The following is a 20,684-nucleotide window of genomic DNA, read 5'->3' on the forward strand; positions in this document are numbered from 1 at the left end:
CATGATCCTGGAGTCCCGGGATCGAGTCCCGCATCGGGCTCCCTGCTCAGCGGGGAGTCTGCTTCTCCCTCTGATCCTCTTCCCTCTCATGCTGTCTCTCATTCTCTCTCTCAAATAAATAAATAAATAAATAAATAAATAAATAAATAAATAAATAAATAAAATAAATAAATAAATAAATAAAATAGTTTGAAGTTTCTTTTTTTTTAAGATTTTATTTATTTATTTGAAGGAGAATTTCTAACTAGTTGTTATATAAAAGATCTTTAATGAAATATGTATTTAGCTAGGTATTACTTACTGAGTACACCTAAACTGATGATTTCTACTGTCATTGCATAATGCTCAAAAATATGTTATCTGAGCGCCTGGGTGGCTCAGTCATTAAGCATCTGCCTTCAGCTCAGGTCATGATCCCAGGGTCCCACGTCGGGCTCCCTGCTCAGGGGGGAGTCTGCTTCTCCCTCTCCCACTCCCCCTGCTTGTGTTCCCTCTCTTGCTGTGTCTCTCTCTGTCAAACAAACAAAATCTTTAAAATATATATATATATATATATATATATATATATATGTTATCGAAGATTTCTGCTTTCATTAAGTTTATGGAATTTTTGTTAGGCCTAAAACCTTTCCAGTGGAAATAATTCTGGTTGGCATTTGGAAATGTGCATCCTCTCTTTACTGGTCAAAAACGCTGTCAATTTGTCTCTTTTACCTACTCAAACTTGCTATTCAAGTTATTTAGCATTCTTTATAATCACTTGTTATATATACAAAACACTTCATTACTATGATGGTTTTATTGGTTTTACTGACACCTAATATAATTCTAAATGTCTCAGCATCCTACATGGACGAATCTTTGTGTCATACATTCAGCTCTTTGGTATTGTATCTATGTGTATAAATTATTTGGATATTGCCTAACTCGTTGTATGTGTAATTATTAACCATTCTGATTCATTAAGCTTTCATATCTCAATACCCCCCAAAAAAATCCGACCTTAGTTCAAATGTCCATACATATAAATACAGTTACATAATATTATATACAATAATATTTAATATAATGCATTTATCCTTTTTCTATCCCTTGTTCAACACTGTCAGAGGGAGAAAGGGAGGAAGAGATTATGTGAGATTGTAATATGGAGGCCACACACAAAATCACCCCCTTAGAAGGTAAAGGAATTTATAGTCAACTAGCTATTTAAAAAATATATATATATTAGCAATTGGGCTTAACATATCAAGTGAAATAATTAAATTACTTAACTTCTAAAACTAGAAATCTCCCTTTCCTGGTCAAATAATCCACTTATTTTGAAGTACCACAGCAAAACACAACTTAGACCACATTCATAACCTAGTCCTTTCTCTCTTGCATTCCCCTCAAAGCATGAGAAATACATGTCAGATACCACCTATCCCTTAGGGAACTATAAAGAACATGTAGATTAACCAAACTCAGGTACATCCTGTTTGTAAGCATAAACTAAGGAGGAAGGAAAAAGCAGTTTTACATTATTTTTATGGGACAGTAAAACAAAGCCCAATCATCAGGGACAATACACCAAAGAGATGGTAAGAATGTCAATTTAAGAAAAAAAATTTCAACTACCACCTCAGTATCAGAATTTACACAAGAAATGCTAAGTCTGAGATTTGTTTGAAAAATAACTCATGTGCTAACAAATACTAAAGTGCAGGGCACATACTGTATCTCTGCTTTTGGATAATGTTATATTTCCCATAAAAGCCTTTAAAAATATACTCTACTGGGGTATCTGGGTGGCTCAGTGAGTTAGGCATCAGACTCTCGAGCTCAGCTGAGGTCTTGATTTCGGGGTCATGAGTTTGGGCCACGAGTTGAGCTCCATACCCAAATTAAGAAAAAAAAAAAGTACATATACACACAAACACACTCTACTAAGAGGTCTAATATACAAATTACACAATCGCTATATATTGCTTTAGCTAGCAGAAAAGTTACTCAACATTGTGTAATATTTACCCTGGGTAACCAAGGAATCAGATTTACCACACGCATGCAAGTATACATATGCAAGTACTAAGGTTTTTTTTTTTTTGGTTTTTTTTTTTAAGATTTTATTTGAGAGAGCGAGAGAGCAGAGCAAGAGACAGAGCAAAGCAGAGCGAGAGAGAGGGACAGCGCAAAGCAGAGCAAGAGAGAGCGACAGCAAAGCAGAGCAAGAGAGAGGGACAGAGCAAAGCAGAGCAAGAGAGAGAGAGAGCAGAGCGAGAGAGACAGAGCAAAGCAGAGCAAGAGAGAGAGAGCAGAGCAGAGAGAGCAGAGATAGAGAACAGAGCAAGAGAGAGCACAAGTCGGGGGCAGGCGGGCATCAAAGGGAGAGAGAGAATCAGGCTCCCCGCTGAGCAGGGAGCCCAACTGGAGGCTCAATCCCAGGACCCTGAGATCATGACCTGAGCTACTCAGGCACCCCTGCAAGTACTAAGTTTTATTCAAGCACCGTCAGTAAGGATTAGCAGCGCAGTGTTAAGAAACTAAGTATTCATGTATCATATGACCTCACTGATATGAGGAATTCTTAATCGCAGGAAACAAACTGAGGGTTGCTGGAGTGGGGGGTGGGGTGGGAGGGATGGGGTGACTGGGTGATAGACACTGGGGAGGGTATGTGCTCTGGTAAGCGCTGTGAATTGTGCAAGACTGTTGAATCTCAGATCTGTACCTCTGAAACAAATAATGCAATATATGTTAAGAAAAAAAAAGAAGAAGAAGAAGAAGGTAGCAGGAGGGGAAGAATGAAGCGGGGGAAATCGGAGGGGTAGACGAACCATGAGAGACGATGGACTCTGAAAAACTGAGGGTTCTAGAGGGGAGGGGGGTGGGAGGATGGGTTAGCCTGGTGATGGGTATTGAGGAGGGCACATTCTGCATGGAGCACTGGGTGTTATGCACAAACAATGAATCATGGAACACTACATCTAAAACTAATGATGTAATGTATGGGGATTAACATAATAAAAAAATGTTAAAAAAAAAAAAAGAAACTAAGTATTCATCCCCTTTGACTCTTTCCTCGGTATATATATTATCAAAATTTTCCCTCCAAAGTACACATATAAGGGTACATACAGAGTTTAGGTCAACTAGCAGGTGATTATTCATATCTCAAAAATAAATACCACTTCACAGGGCTCCCAAGAAATTCTTTAAATAGAATACCATCTTTTGTACATTAGAAGTAATCCATTAGTCATGTTTTCCCAACACATTCTTCAAAATGTATATCCAACACCCATTTACTTATTGAAAGTCACTCCAAACTAATTATTTCCCTTAAATGGCTGTCCAATTTCCATTATCTGATTCTCTCAAGTTTCATTTTAGACAAACATCAGATTATTTTCATATAGTTAGTGTTTTCACATCTAGAGTTGTTCTTTCCCACTTACCAGTAACTTATCTTAACCTCTGCAGTTTCTCCCCTGCTCCTAACCCCATGCTCCCTTCTCAACAGTACAAGACCCAAAAGGCTCAGCATTAAGAGAGACCAAGAAAAGGCATGAATTCTAACCATCCAGCACATAAACACAAACTTCTGACGTGGGAAGTCCTTGAGAACATCCACCCCTCTGCTGCACTTAACGAGTTGGCTATGCACAACCTGCGTGCTCCGTTCGGCAGCACATACACTAAAATTGAAGTGATACGGAGAAGATTAACCTGGCCTGAGCAAGGATGACACGCAAATTCGTGAAATTTTTTTTAGAATTTATTTGAGAAAGCAAGAGAGAGAGAGAGCATGTGCACATGCGCATGTGTGAGTGGGAGGAGGGGCAGAGGGGGGCAGAGAGAGAGAGAGAGAGAGAGAGCGAGCGCATCTCCAGCAGACTCCTCATTGAGAGCAGAGTCTGATGTGGGGCTCAACCCCACCACCCCGAGATCACGACCTGAGCAGAAATCAAGACTTGGATGCTCAATCGACTGAGCCACCCAGGCATCCTGCATTCCCTATTTTTATAGATAAATTTACTGTATATAAATTTTGCAAGTTATTTTTTTTGCTCAGTATTATGTTTTAGATTTTCCCTAGCTATGCAAGTAAATCCAGGGGTGCCTGGCTGGCTCAGGCGGTAGAGCATGCAACTCTTCATCCCAAGGTCATGAGTTTGAGCCCCACATTGTGTGTAGAGATTATTTTAAACAAACAAAACAAGTTTAAATTCTATTAAAAAAATTATACAAGTAAATCAAGTTCGTTCATATTTAAAAAAAGAAAAAAGGACCATCAACTGCTTCACTGATCTCCCATCCCAGCTTTTAAAATTAGGTTATATTTAGGTTTGATTCTAAATAGTTAAGAGTCAAGAAAATAGATACAGATATGTTTCTACTATATGATTACCTAATCACTCAAGTTCAGTTTAACTATCAGCAAAGTGAGTTGGTGTTCTACCTCCACCTAAAGCACACCTAAATAACAATAGGATATACACGCCTTAGAACAGAAACTAATTAATTAGGCCATCTCATTCTCTGTTGTGTTTAGAACCTGGAACAGTGCTTGGCACCTGAAAAGCACGCAACTGATAGTTAAATTAAAATTTGTTATAATCTAGGGGCGCCTGGGTGGCTCAGTCGGTTAAGCGTCTGCCTTCGGCTCAGGTCATGGTCTCAGGGTCCTGGGATCGAGTCTCCCTGCTGATCAGGGAGTCTGCTTCTCCCTATGCCCCTCCCCTCCCCCCTCTTGCTTGTGCTCGTGCTCTCAAAAATACAATCTTTAAAAAATTTAAATAAATGAAATGGATTTTAAGTAGGCAAAATACTATTATCAGCCCTTAAAAATGAACAAAAATTTCATATTATCTAGTCAAGTTCTCCAATTAAAAAAAAAAAATTAAGTTTGTTCAATCAGTATCCCAAAAGAGCCATATATTGCATTTGGTTGATTATGATTCTAGTCTCATAATCCACACTGTTTCCCTTTTTTTTACCTTGCAACTTGGGGAGGGGGGTGACCCAAACCTGTCATTTGTCCTATAGTTTCTCACTGCCCGGATTTTGCTAATTATAGCCCCATGATGGTGTTTAATATTCTCCTCTGTCCCTCTGTAATTAGATCTGAAGATTCAATTTGTTTTTTATTGTTGTCGCTTGTTTGGGGAAAGACAATATATCACAAGTAAGTGTCTTGTACTGGGGGCACCTGGCTGGCTCAGTCGGAGGAGCAGCCAACTCTTGAACTCAGGGTCCTGAGTTCAAGACCCACGTTGGGTGTAAAGATTAAATAAATGAAACTTAAAAAAAAAAAAAAAAGAAAGGGGCGCCTGGGTAGCTCAGCCAGTTAAGTGGCTGCCTTCGGCTGGGGTCATGATCCCAGGGTCCTGGGATCGAGCCCCGCATTGGGCTCCTTGCTCAGCGGGAAGCCTGCTTCTCCCTCTGCCTGCCACTTCCCCTGCTTGTGCTCTCTCTCTCTCTGTCAAATAAATAAATATTTAAAAAAAAAAAAGAAAGAAAGAAAGAAAAAGGGACTTGTATTTCCAGGAGATGTCTGTTTCTAGCTGTCTCCCTGTGATGTTGCAATCACCAATGATCACTACCTAATTCCATTATTTCATTCAAGATTGAAAGTAGTTTTCTCATTTTATCATGTCTTCTGCATTTTTTTTATTCAGCTCCAGTTCTTCCATGAAGAACAACTTTCCCTTGTTAAATATCTGGATACTCTAAAGCACAGCCAGTAGAGTGAAGACAGAAAAAATACTTGATTCTTTCCCTTCTGCAGATGGTGGTGTGCTCCTTCTCACATCCCCTCACTCACCTCCGATTGCATCCACAGCTGTGGTAGACAGGCCCATGCACAGTGAGGCTGCCCTGCCTCCTTCCACCCCTAAGCACACACCTTACGCATCTCTGTTTTACCTCAGGGCTTTCTCCAAAGCCTCCGAAGAGTACAGGAAGAGTCTGGAAGCAAAGGAGAGATGAAACCCTCAGGACAATCCACAGTTTGCAAGGGAAGGGAACTAGCCAGGAGATAAATGCCCATCTTCATCTGGGAGGCATTCTATACATTTCTCTAAGGTCCCATGTCCTTATGGCAATCTCAATAAACAACCTTTCGTTGGCTTTTCTGAATTCCCCATTACCTCTCCCCATTCCCTCAACTCTTGCTTCCTGAAATCATATCCAAAATAAATCAGTTTCATGCAAATCCTCATCTCCATTTCTTCTTTCAGGAGACACTGCTATTTCAAACTTTTCAGAATGATGAGCTGGTGCTCTGGCATTGTCCTAAGATAACCAAATATTTATTTCTTTTTCAGTATCATCATAAATTCAGAGTCATAGGTATTTTGGGTGCATAAATCCATTGCATTAATTCCTTCTGATGCTCAAATTGCCCCATCTTTGGCCAGTCAGTGCAAGCTTCTTCATATTCACTCCTGCATCTTGTGACAGGACTCCAACAGTCTCTGAGAGCTCCTTTGCTTTCTATTATGACGTGAGAATCCACGTTCACCTGGTACACTTCCTAGCCCCTCTACAATCAGCTTTTTCTACATAAAGTGCTAGTCCCTATTAGTCAGAAATAATACAGTGAGGCACACTCTAGTCACTAGAGTGCTCATTATTGGGCGCCTGGGTGGCTCAGTTGGTTAAGCGACTGCCTTCGGCTCAGGTCATGATCCTGGAGTCCCTGGATCGAGTCCCGCATCGGGCTCCCTGCTCGGCAGGGAGCCTGCTTCTCCCTCTGACCCTCCCCCCTCTCATGTGCTATCTCTCTCATTCTCTCTGTCTCAAATAAATAAATAAAATCTTTAAAATAAAAAAAAAAATAGAGTGCTCATTATTATTAGGGTGGTCATTGGTCATTGCTCCTAGGCCACAGCTGGAAAACAGACATTTTGTTTGAAAGAGAAATAAACCATGTATTCATGCAGATTACTTCCAATTCAAATTTTAGATTACTAGGTTGTTGCCACGTGTCTTTCTTATTTGCATCGTTTCTTCACTGTAAAGTTTGACAGCAGATAAGAATATAAACAAGGAAATGCTGTTGTGGATGGAACGTTTGTGTCCCCTCACCTCCCAAAATTCCTATGCTGCGGCCCTAACCTCCAACATGATGGTATTAGGCAGCTGGGCCTTTGGGAAAGTACTCAGGCTTAGTTAGATGACGTCATGAGGATGGAGAATTACTCCTTTTTTTCTCTAAGATTTTTTTTTTTTTAAGTCATCTCTACACTGAACATGGAGCTCCAACTCACAACCCCAAGATCAAGAGTTGCATGCTCTTCTGACTAAGCCCGCCAGCCACCCCAGGATCCCTATCTTTGCAAGAAGAGAGACCAGTGCTCCTTCCCTGGCACATGCTGAAGAGAGGCCATGTGAGCCACAGCAAGAAGGCAAGGCAAGAAGGCGTCTCTCCACAGGCCAGGAAGAGAGGGCTCTTACCAAGAACAGAAAGCATCTGCCTGCACCCTGATCTTGGACTTCCCAGCCTCTAGAAAGGTGATAAATAAATGTCTGTTGTTTAAGCCACCCGGTCTGTGGTATTTTGTAATAGCAGCCACACTGCCTAAGACAGTGTCTGTTACCTCATTCAACCCTCTCAGGCAGCATTTTATTGATTAGGAAACAAAGCATAAATTTAACCTGTCCAAATAGACACTGCTCATGTGTAGCAGGGTCAGCATCCATCTCCGGGCATTCTGGCTCCAGAGTTTACTCTCTTAACTACGTTATATTCAATCACTGATTTCACTTATAATCCAACCAACAATGTAACTACATCAAATGACTTCAGAAAGATTACAGGCTGTAATTTTTATTACACCCTCAAGGTCAAATATAGGCTAATCCTATGCAAAATTTTCACTTTATCCCACAGCTTTAAACCAAAAAATGATCATTTACATATCAAGACCCAATAGTGACATTAAATGGACAAAGTTACATATTAATAACAAGAAAGGAAGGCAACAATGCTGAAAACTTGGCTAACTCAACTGCCTCAAGGTATCAGGACAACTGCATACACAGGCACCCAGGCGCTTAGGAAGCCAGTTATTTCACAAGTAAGTCCTAATGCAAGAAACAAAAATGTATTAGACTTGCAACCTTCTGTCCAAATTACCTACACGTCCTGAATGTACATTTTCTTCACCTTATTTCCCACATGAGGCTCTGCTGCACCCCTTTCTTTCTACCAACACTTACACAAATCAAGGAAATCACTGATTTCTCACCTCATAACAAGACTGAGGCTCTAATCACAATCTAAAAGGCTAACACCAGCAGAAGGCAGGAAAAGAAAACCAAATCTAACTTGTAACAGGTTTCTCTCTGCCTTGTTTTCTTATGCAAGGAAATAGGACACATGGTCCACATTTCGACCAGTCATTTTCCAAAAAAAAGCCAAACCTGTGGATTTAGAGCAGTATAGTGTGGCCTCTTTGACCCACCACTTGGAGGCACTCTGTACCAGCCGCACACTTTAATTCCAGCTGTACCAACCAATTCAATCTATACCCAAAAAGGAACTTGTTCAACCCGGCCAAATTCAGTATTGCTAATTACTTATATTAGTAATAGCATTCAATATTTTATATATGTATATACATCATTTCTGATTTTTTAAGAAGTGGCTCTTTAAAAGGTCCACCTCTATTTTTTTTTTTTTTTAAAGATTTTATTTATTTATTTGACAGAGAGACCGCGAGAGAGGAAACACAAGCAGGGGGAGTGGAAGAGGGAGAAGCAGGCTTCCCACTGAGGAGGGAGCCCAATGTGGGGCTCGATCCCAGGATCCTGGGATCATGACCTGAGCCGAAGGCAGACACTTGATGACTGAGCGCCCCCACCCCCACCCCCCCGCAGGTGCCCTGGTCCACCTCAATTTTTAAAAAAGTTTAATACACATTGCTGGTGAAAAGTAGCAACTGGCATAACCTTGCCTCATCACTGACTTAATAGTCTCTTATCAAAGCCTCTGACTCAAGGATTCTCTTATGTTATTTTCTCATATAAAGCTGTAGTATGCTCAAAGACCTAGCCTTAAATTTGTAGAGAAAACTACGAAGCACCCAGAGACCCAGTAAAAGGGACCATTACACACTCCAGCTGGGAGAATCATGGATGGCTTTAGATTTTTTTGGTTTTGTTTTATAAAATAAACCTTACTTATTGTTAAGGGGGACATCAGCCTTATTTCCAACCTGTAGTATAACCTAAGATAAAGCAAGAGAAACCAGTTCTAGATTTCAACAGTTCTAACTAACTCTGTAACATCAGTGCTTTCTCCCCCAAAGATTTTACAGCCTAGAAGAAATCAGACATTTTAGGGCAGTCTTAAAAAAGTGTCAGTAAAAACAAGAAGGAGGGAGCAACATGGAGTAAATCCGTAAATCAGTAAATCTTAACCTCAAGTTAAGAATCTCTGTTAAAGGGGCGCCTGGGTGGCTCAGTCAGTTAAATGTCTGCCTTCCGCTCAGATCATGATCTCAGGGCCCTGGGATCCAGCCCCACATCAGGCTCCCTGCTCAGTGGGGAACCTGCTTCTCTCTCTCCTTCTCCCCCCTACTCATGTTCTCTCATTTGCTCTGTAGATAAATTAATGAAATCTTTAAAAAACAAAACAAAAAAAACACATATTTGTTCCAACAGTTAAAGAGGATGCCAGGTCCTAGTGAACTGAATACTGGATGGAAGAAAGGAAAAGAGGACAAAGAATGATGTCCCCTCAACCATACAGATAAAGAGATGTTATTCCAAGTGTGGTCTACGGGACCATCTACATTAGAACCAGGAGGGCTTCTTAAAATGAGAATTTCAGGGCCCCAATGCAGACCTCCTAAATCAGGATCTCTGAGGTGGGCTGGAGAAATGTGGATTTACACACACTTAAGTCTGGGGACCACTGATGTTCATTTAACAGGGCAAATCCCATGAGGGCTAAATTATTTCTATCTTATTCACTGTTGCATATTCAAGTGCTTAGGAAATTGCCTGGCTCATTATGAGCGATTTAAGCAACATTGCTTAAACAAGGAATGAATGAAAAAAAGTTGGAAGTGAAAATCTGAAGTGATTCTTCTGTCATCCCCTAACTCCCAGATCACCATGGGAACCACATCCGTGTTTTAGTCCCTTTAAATAAAACAAGTGTATATATGTTTTAAAGTTGCACACCTTATCTTCATCTATGTAGAACAGTCTACAGCCCTAAGTGTATGGATGAAAACTTGACCAAAACCAAGGGTATAGTATAGGCTGGTAGAGTCCAAGAAAGGCTAAATGTTCTTCTGTGTGCTGTTCCTATTACTAATGTTTGCAGTACACACTCCTATCTCTCTTGTAGGAGAAATGTCCCATCAATGGAGAAATACAGTCAAAGTTCTTACACTTCCTTAGGACATGTGCAAGGCAATACAACAGAACAGTGTTCTAAAATAGTTGAATTAATACGGTACAAACTGATCCTTAATTCCTGAATAGCTAAAGATTTCTGTAGTCTTCAATCTGAATCTGAAACTGGGTTTTTGTTTTTTTTTTTTTTTTTTAAGATTTTTATTTATTTATTTGACAGAGAGAGAGACAGCGAGAGAGGGAACACAAGCAGGGGGAGTGGGAGAGAGAGAAGCAGGCTTCCTGCGGAGCAAGGAGCCCGATGCAGGGCTCGATCCCAGAACCCTGGCATCATGACCTGAGCCAAAGGCAGACGCTTAACGACTGAGCCACCCAGGTGGCCCTGAAACTGGGTCTTTAAACAAAAAAGTCACCACCAGTATTTCAACCAACCACCGAAACACATGCAGTTGAACATTAGGGAGTTACTATTTAAATAAAAAGCTCACTGCCTGTATAACTCAAAAGTACAACATTAACACAATATAGCAAATTACATGTATCTTCCTTGAAAATTAGGGTGATCACAAGGGAATATTCAGATACAAAATCTCTAATAATGTTTGAGTCACATTGAAAATTAATCATTCCCTAAAAAAAAAAAAGCAAATTACTCATTCCCATGTTTTTCCAGTTAAATTAATTTTATAAATACCAATACATTTTTCCCAGCAAGACTTATTTTTATTTATTTATTTATTTTTAAGATTTTATTTATTTATTTGAGAGAGAGAATGAGAGAGAGAGAACACATGAGAGGGGATAGGGTCAGAGGACAAAGCAGACTCCCTGCCGAGCAGGGAGCCCGATGCGGGACTCGATCCCGGGACTCCAGGATCACGACCTGAGCCGAAGGCAGTCGCTCAACCAACTGAGCCACCCAGGCACCCCAAGACTTATTTTTAAAAAGTGATTTTAAAAGCTGTCTGTATTAAAACAACTCTGTCCAATGGAATAGCAACTAGCTGCACGAGGCTGGAAATGTGGCTAATCCAGTTTGAACTGATGTATTCTGTGAGTATAAAGTGTAACACATTTTGAAGACTTAGTACAAAAAAAATTTTTAATTTCTCAAAAGGGGTGCCTGGGTGGCTTAGTTAAGCATCCTACTCAATTTCAGCTCAGGTCATGATCCTGAGGTCATGGGATCAAGCCCCATGTCAGGCTCTGCGCTCAGCACAGAGTCCACTTGTCACTCTCCCTCTGCTCCTCCCCCTGCTCATGCTCACTTTCCCTAAAATAAATAATTTTAAAAATAGATTTCTCAACAATTTTTAATACTGACCACATGTTAAAAGATTAAAATTTTAGATATATTGAATTGTATAAAATACTAGTATTAATTTTACCTGTTACTTTTTACTTCTTACTGTGGCTACTAGAAAAGTTAAAATTGCATACATAGTTCACATTTTTCAGTTGGACAGAGCTGCTTAAAATTTGGTATACTTGACACTCAAAGGAAAAAACCAATTGATCAAATTTCATTTCTGTTCGTCAATGGAATTTCAGGATCAAGAAAAAAAGTTTCATAGGGAATTATGTCTCACTTAAAATTCACCTTCACTAAGCAAACTGTACTTGTACCTGCAGGAAGAGGTGTTTTAAGGTGACTAAACTTCTTTTTTAAGTAAACTCTACTCTCAATATGGGACTCAAACTCAAGACTCCAGATAAAGGGTCACATGCGCCACTGACTGAGCCAAGGTGACTAAACTTTTAAAAGTGCTGTATTTTGAATATAGGGGTATCTCTACATTAACGCTTTTTATTTTATGTTACTACTAACTGGATGTTGTTCTTATCTCAGGCCAATCCTAAATCCTTGGATTTTGGTTTTGTTGGTTTTGGGGGTTTTTAGTTTGTTGTTTTTTTTTTTAAGTGGAGAAGTCGACGTTTACTATTAAATTCTATCACCTACTCATGAACTTTAGACACTACAATTATCCCACTATCTAAGAGTCTGAAGAAGGAAGAGTGTAGATGCCTTCCTTGTTTCTAAGAAGTAGAATTATACAACCCACAAGGTTTATATTTCCAATTTTAATGTTTTATATAATCAAGCAAATAAAATAAGCAAACAACTGTTAATTGCTCACAAGAGAATCAGTATGAAAATTCTCAGTTTCATGTAAGTCAAGAATTCTTGGGGCACCTGGGTGGCTCAGTCAATTAAGCGTCCAACTCTTGATTTCAGCTCAGGTCATGACTGGTCATGACATTGAGCCCTCAGTCAGGCTCCACACTCAGCCAGGAATCTACTTTTCTTCCTCTTCCTCTGACCCTCCCCAAACTCACACGATCTGCCTCTACAATAAATTTTTTAAAATAATTAGGTCTTTAATAATTCTTATGTATCAAGAAAACAAAGAAGGTATATAAGTTTGATCCAAACATCTTGGTCTGACATACTTTGTACCAAGGCAACCCAACTCTAGCTTTTCTCCCAAGATATAACCATATACCACTTTGTAGATAATCCTTCTCCCAGCAAGGAGCATAAATAATAATATAAATGCAATGCAACCTTACCAGGTTTACAGCAGCCAATTTTTTCCTGCTTAATAAGCTACTTAACTTTCTGGTGAGGGGGCGCCTGGGTGGCTCAGTCGGTTGAGCGTCTGCCTGCAGCTCAGGTCATGATCTCAGGGCCCTGGGATCAAGCCCCTCATTGGGCTCCCGCTCATCGGGGAGCCTGCTTCTCCATCTCTCTCTCCCTGTACTCTATCAAATAAATAAATAAAATCTTTAAAAAAAAAAAAAAAAAAGACTACTTTCTGGTGAGGTGAAAAAACAAAACCAGGTATGTCTACACTACTTAAGGAAGAATAGGTTGAAGAATCTACGCTTCAATGCAACATGCTTCCTCATCTATAGACTTGAACTCACATGAAAAAAACCACTTGAATCTGTTATTCCTTTATACAAATACAACTTGGCCAAGACATTAAAACATTCTCATGTCTTGCCTAAAACATGTTTGCCAATTAAAAAAAATAATAATAAGGGCACCTGGGTGGCTCAGTCATTAAGCGCCTGCCTTCGGCTCAGGTCATGATCCCAGGGTCCTAGGATCGAGCCCCGTGTCCGGCTCCCTGCTTGGCAGGAAGCCTGCTTCTCCCCAGGCTTATGTTCCTGCTCTCGCTATCTCGCTCTCTTGTCAAATAAATAAATAAAATCTTTTTTAAAAAGATTGTATCTATTCATTTGAGAGACAGAGTAAGAATGAACAAGAGCAGGGTGAAGGGCAGAGGGAGAAGCAGACTCCCCACTGAGCAGGAAGCCGGATGTGGGGCTGGATCCCAGGACTCCGGGATCATGACCTGAGCCAAAGGCTTAACGACTGAGCCATCCAGGCGCCCCCTAAGACTGCTTTAGATGACAGTCTCCTCTTGCCTAAGGTGGAAAGTACAAGATTCCTTTTGTTTTAATAACTACAGTGTAACTTCAAATATAGAATATTCACAAAAAACTATCTTGTAACAATGTATATTAGTGACATTATCTGTGTCATTCATTTAAAAAGAATTCTTTGGGGGCGCCTGGGTGGCTCAGTCGTTAAGCATCTGCCTTCGGCTCAGGTCATGATCGGGGGTCCTGGGATCAAGTCCCGCATCAGGCTCCCTGCTCAGCAGGGAGTCTGCTTCTCTGCCCTTCCCCCTGTTCATGCGCACTTGCAAGCTCTCTTTCTAAAATAGAATCTTTAAAAATATATAAAAAATAGAAAGAACTCTTTGTTACACGGTCCAACAATTCTACACAATTTGCATTTATGCCAATTCTGATACAAACAAAAGACGCAGCAGATGAAAAGTTGCATTTTCTATTGCTAGCAAGATTAAAGACAGCAACACCCAGGGAGAGTAATCATCTCCAGATTATTTCTGCCACAATTACAATTTAAGAATCAATTTTTAAATTTCAATATTGAGAATTAAAAGAAGAGATACCATTTATTCAGTGACTTCTAAAGGGCAAAAGATCATGCCAGGCACTTGAAATACATTTTCAGTGTGTCCTTACACCAACAACCAGGTCCAGTAGGCATTAACAGTCCCACTCTATAGATTAAGGAAACAGTCTCAAGAGGTTCTTTTAACCAAGGTAAAAAGCAGGTAAATGAAAAGCCAAACTGAAACTTCTCACTCCAATTTCCATGCGATTTCTACCTTAATTTTAGGTGTCTACTATTTGACTTTTATGTAAGAAAAAAACCGCTCCCACAGATCTTCAAGAAAACTGTCCAATATAATCATAATACTATCAATCCCAATCTCCTGCAGAAAATTCTAGAAATTACCTAGTTTATACCCACATTTCATAGAGGATGATCAATGAGGTCACATCAAAACAGAGTAGATCATGTCAAAGTAACCAAAATATCCAGCTTCACCCAGCAGCTAATATGAGACATGAATAAGACAAATAACTCTACTGACAATAACATATCCAATGCATAGGATATTTCAAGAAGTTCCCTTCTGGGAAGTCCTTTCAAGGGCCCAACATGCTTAGATGTAATAGCTGTTTGATAAAATAATCTTAAAAGTATTAGGCATTAGTCTTTTTAATAAAAAAAAAAAGTATTAGGCATTAGTCTTTTAATTAAGAAAGCTTTGCAAAAGGGGCACTGGCTGGCTCAGTTGGAGAGCATGTGACTCCTGATCTCCAAGTTGTGAGTTCGAGCTCCACTTTGGGTGTAGAGCTACGTTACTTAAGTAAATAAAACTTAAAAAAAAAAAAAAAAAAAAAAAACTTTATGATAATGTATTTGTTTTTTCTTTAGAACTTCAGTAACTATATTTCACATTTCCAAATTATATTCTTACTTCCAATTACATTCTGAAAAAAAAAAAAATGACAAATTTCCAAGAGCAGTGATGGTAAAATCTAAATAAACCTAAAAACCCCAGATGCTAGAAAATTCAACAGCTCCACTTTCTGCCATGTTTAGAAGGTGACATGTTAAAACTGCCTATCATGGCTGCCTGGCTGGCTCAGTCAAGACAATCTAAAATGTAGCATCATCAGTGGCACCTGGGTGGCTCAGTCGTTAAGCATCTGCCTTCGGCTCAGGTCATGGTCCCAGGGTCCTGGGATCGAGCCCCGCATCGGGCTCCCTGCTCCGCGGGAAGCCTGCTTCTCCCTCTCCCACTCCCCCTGCTTATGTTCCCTCTCTCACTGCCTCTCTGTCAAATAACTAAATAAAATCTTTAAAAAAATAAATAAAATAAATAAAATGTAGTATCACGCTTATAATCATTGTGAGTAGGGGCACCTGGTTGGCTCAGGTGGTGGAGCATGCAACTCTTGATCCCGAGGTCGTGAGTTCAAGCCCCAAGTTAGGCATAAAGATTACTTAAAATAGTAATAATTAAAAAAATAATCAGTGTGATTATACCTAAACACTATCTATGATTCACATCTCCAAACCCATGAAGGACAGTCTCTCAAAGGAACAAACTCTTGGTCTTCTTTACCATGTTAATGTAACTGGCCAAAAAGTTTAGCATAAGCCAAAAGGAGACGGGGCATCGAGCACCAAAGTATACAAGCATACAGGCTCTCACCTTTGCACGATACATACAGTACATTCCCTCAGGTGTACCCACAACACATCTACCTGCCCTCAGGCTTTCTCTGTAATACTGACACCAAGAGTTTAAAATGGCCCTTTCCACCCGGCCTGTCCAGCCCTTTCCTAAATGTTCTAACCCTTTTGAAAGCTTTACTATTAGAAAAACTATCACAAACTAAATCTGTCGTTAACAATCTGTACAAGGCATTAAAATTTTAGTGGGCTGGGCTTTAGACTTTAACACCTTGTAAAAATGTTGAAATAAAAGCTTATGCATTTTCAAAACACTTAAGAACGTGTTAAACGGCCAAGCCGTTAATTAATTGCCTGAAGACTGACTTGTAGAAACAAATGCAGAATGTAAGCTATCAGGACAGACCATCCACCAGGGGGCAGCACACAAACACACCCCCTAACCACCATTTGTCCGCTTATCAGGTCATTTTAATTTTTACCCAGGCTTGAGAAGGGCTGGGAAAGGACCTAGGTCAAAGCTTTAACTTTTTTTTCTAAAAGGTCTTACATACATTTACATTTAGCATACTCTACTGATGATTAAAACCAGAATACATCTTAAATTTAAGATTACAATGTCATTTACAAATATTTGGGATTCTAATTCCTTTCCCTATAGATTTAACTGTTGGGATAGCCTCTATTTATTTACCCCTATGTTTAGAACTTTAAGTATTTCAGGACCTGGGAAGGCTTTAAATATAGAGACTGGGGAACTAAAAAACTATTACAATTCTATCCTCACTCTGATACAAGCAGAAAAAGCAACAGGAAAAATGCTATATGTGCAATTTGGTTTATCTCTTCAAGAGCCTGTAAATTCAGAGTCATGACAGTTAGGAGACCAAACAAATAGCATCCAAAAAACCAAACAACCAAATCTGATTTAGTTATAACACACACATCTTAAAATTCTGTAGACAGAAGAGACTTCCAGAATCTTAACAGCTTCCCACCTCCTCCAGAAAGTACAAATTATCAGTCTGAAAGATTAAGTCCAGCTATGCATTTAAAGTTACTGCCAATTACGACAATGGCTAAAAAGATGTTAACGCACGTTTCATATAAATTTGTTCTAACTGAATAAAATTACCATAAAATGCTAGTTTTTCCCCTTCAAAAGATAAAATAATGCTTTTCTGTCCCCCTACCACCTGGGCACACAGGTGATCACTAGCAGGGCTCAACAGGTAAGAGTAAAGAAAAACTGAACTGCAAATAAGCCAAGAGGTCAAACTGCAAATACCAATAGCTTTAAAACAATCTCTTGAAATAGATTTATTATCAGTTGGCTACAGATTCATGTCATCCTGGGAATTTTAAAATTTTGTTCAAACAATGAAGAACTATTATTTTCAAAAATTTTAATTCAGCATTTCTGTGTTTGCTTCATTATTGGATTAACAAAATTAATACATACTCAATCTCTGCTGAGACCAATCCCCAGATTTCAAGAAGTTATGTTTCAAAGTTAATCAAAAAGTTTCAGTACTGGGGTGCCTGGCTGGCTCAGTTAGAAGAGCATGTGATTCTCGATCTCGGGGTTCTAAATTTGAACGCCATGTTGGTATAGAGATTACTTAAAAATAAAATCTTAAAAAAAAAATTGTTTTAGGAATTTTGAGGTTATTTTACTAAAACATCCACCTAGCCCACTGACAAATTTTAGAGATTTAGGATAGCAGTATTTAAACCAAATTAAAAATTACAATAAAACTAGTTACCAGAATTTTATGATTAACCAAGCCATTAGAAAGCATTTTAGTGAAATTTTAACATTTTTAAATTAATAGCATTATAAAAAACCTTTTTTTGAAAGATTTGTTTTTAGGGGGGAGGGGCAGAGGGAGAGAAAGAATCCTAAGTAGACTCCCCCTTGAGTGTGGAGCCCAACGCGGGGCTGTATCCCTCAACCCTAAGATCATGAGCTGAAATTAAGTGCCAGAGGCCTGACTGAGCCACCCGGACAACCCTAGAAATTTTTTTCATGTAATCTCCACCCCCAATGTGGGGGCTCCAACTCACGACCCCAAGGATCAAGAGCTGTACACTCTACTCACTAACCCAGCCAGGTGCCCTGCGCTATTATAAAATTTAGAACTTATTCCGAAAAAGTTAAACATTCACAGATACACAAATCTAAGATGACCAAAACTCAAATGTTAGATCTACATATTTAGAAAGTATTAACAGTGTTATTTTTAAAATAAACTTGTTTAGATTGAAGACACATAACTAATCAGATATATTACACAGTATCAAATTACTAGCTATAATTTCATTATATTTAATAACATTTAATTATGTAGTTTGTATAAAAGCTCTTACTTTAAACAAGTCCATAAATTCAGAATCAGCTAGACTGATGTACACTAAATGTTTTAAATTTCCACCTAGAACTAAAACACACCAGTATTTCATTTGTTAAAAATTCATTAATGTAAATTTCACTTTACATCATTTATGTTAACAGCTTAAAAGCTAAAAATAGGGCTGCCCAGCTGGCTCATTCACTGTTGACTCTTGATGTGGGGGCTGTGAGTTCAAGCCCCATGTTAGGTGTAGAGATCACTTAAAATAAAATCTTTAAAAAAGAAGGAAAAAGGGGCGCCTGGGTGGCTCAGTTGGTTAAGCGTTTGCCTTGAGCTCAGGTCATGATCTCAGGGTGCTGGGATGGATCCCTACACCTCAGGCTCCGTGCTCAGCAGGGAGTCTGCTTCTCCCTCTCCTCCTCTACCCCACTTGTGCTCGTGCTCTCTCTCAAATCAATAAAATCTTAAAAAAAACAAAAAACTAAGAACTAAAAATAATTTCCTTCTTTAAAATCCTGAAATATTTGTTTTAAGTTTACAAATCAAATTTCAGTCTTTTCCAGAATATTTTAATAAGATTTTTCAACAAAAATTCTAATTTTAAAAATAAAACAGGTTGGGAACCCAAAGAAGCAGTTTAAGAACACCATTAGAAAAAAAAAAAAAAAACATTAAAAGTAAAATATCTTAAGTATTTTTAGGGGTGCCTGGGTGGTTCAGTTGGTTAAGCCTCCAACTCTTGATTTTGGCTCAGGTCATCTCAGGGTTGTGAGATCAAGCCCTGCATCAGGCTCACGTGCTGGGCGTGGAGTCTGCTTGGGATTCTCACTCTCCTTCTGCCGGCCCCCTTCTAAAAGAAAAGTATATATATTTTTAAAAAGGGGTGTCTGGGTGGCTCACTCAGTTGGGCCCCCAGCTCGTGATCTGAGCTCAGGTCTTTATCTCAGATCAAGACACCCCTCTCCCCTGCTCATGCTCTCTCTCCATGCTGGGCGTGGAGTCTACTTAATTTTAAAAAATTAAATTAAAAAAAATTTTTTAAACAAAGAAGTTGAGGGGCACCCAGCTAGCTCAGTCAGTAGAGCATGCATCTCTTTATCTCAGGATTCTGAGTTCAAGCCCCACATTGGGTGTAGAGATTTGCTCAAAAATAAAATCTTAAAAACAAAGAAGTTGGGGGGAAAAGAACACTAAGAATTAAATTTAGAGCACTGAACTAGTTCCGGTTAATGTAATATGTTTTTTTACATGCCCTTTAAAAGGATTACTCTGAAATTTTCATAGGTTTGGGTTTGTTTTTTTTTTTAAGATTTTATGTATTTATTTGACAGAGAGAGACACAGTAAGAGAAGGAACACAAGCAGGGGGAGTGGGAGAGGGAGAAGCAGGCTTCCAGCCGAGCAGGGAGTCTGCTTCTCCCTCTGACCCTCCCCCCTCTCATGTGCTCTCTCTCATTCTCTCTCTCTCAAATAAATAAATAAAATCTTAAAAAAAAAAAATTGCACAAACACCTTTCTTGTTTCCATAATTGATGATGGGAATAAACCACATGCTGGAATTTTCAGAAAATTTTAATAATCTATAACAAGTACTAATAAGGAAATAATGTAACATTGTTAATATCCTACTAATAACAGAGACATTTATGATCCTGGGGTCCTGAGATCCAGCCCCGGGATCAGGCTACCTGCTCAGCAAGAAGTCTGCTTCTCCCTCTCCCTTTGCCCCTCTCTCCTGCTCATGCTCTCTCTCAAATAAATAAAAAATATTTTTTAAAGATTTTATTTATTTGACAGAGAGAGATACAGCAAGAGAGGGAACACAAGCGGGGGGGAGTGGGAGAGGGAGAAGCAGGCTTCCCGCCTAGCAGGGAGCCCGATGTGGGGAGACCTGAGCCGAAGGCAGACACTTAACGACTGAGCCACCCAGGCGCCCCTCAAATAAATTATTTAAAAAAATAAATAAATAAAAAATTAAAAATAAAACAAGTTTTAACATATTATCAGCCCAGATATAGGTAAACATGCTTTACTCCTCAATCAAGACTCCAATATTTTGGAGGCACCTGGCTGGCTCAGTCCATGAATCATGTGACTCTTGGATCTCAGCATTGTGAGTCCACACTGGACATAGTTTACTTAAAAAAACAAAAAAACCCCACTTTTTAAAATAGTATTGAACATACTATATTACCACAATTTCCCCCCCTCCCAGTTTCCAAGGCACTTTTTTTTTTTTTTTTTTTTACAGATTTTATTTGAGGGGCACCTGGGTGGCTCAGTCAGTTAAGTGTCTGCCTTCAGCTCAGGTCATGATTGCAGGGTCTTGGGATCGAGCCCCACATCGGGCTCCCTGCTCAATGGGGAGCCTGCTTCTCCCTCTCC

General features: G+C 39.3%; 1 protein-coding gene and 1 non-coding gene across 4 annotated transcripts in view; one reads left to right on the top strand and one right to left on the bottom strand.

Moving 5' to 3' along the window:
* The window catches only part of IGF2BP3 (insulin like growth factor 2 mRNA binding protein 3), a 151,701-nt gene that overhangs the window by 105,939 nt on the left and 25,078 nt on the right, over positions 1–20,684 (bottom strand). The gene's annotated exons all lie outside the window — the stretch shown is intronic.
* Positions 3,657–3,761, top strand: LOC123326416. The gene has a single exon (XR_006541077.1). It is a non-coding gene; the product is annotated as a U6 spliceosomal RNA (small nuclear RNA).

Source organism: Neomonachus schauinslandi, chromosome 12, assembly GCF_002201575.2.
Source record: "Neomonachus schauinslandi chromosome 12, ASM220157v2, whole genome shotgun sequence".
Taxonomy (NCBI): Eukaryota; Metazoa; Chordata; class Mammalia; order Carnivora; family Phocidae; genus Neomonachus; species Neomonachus schauinslandi.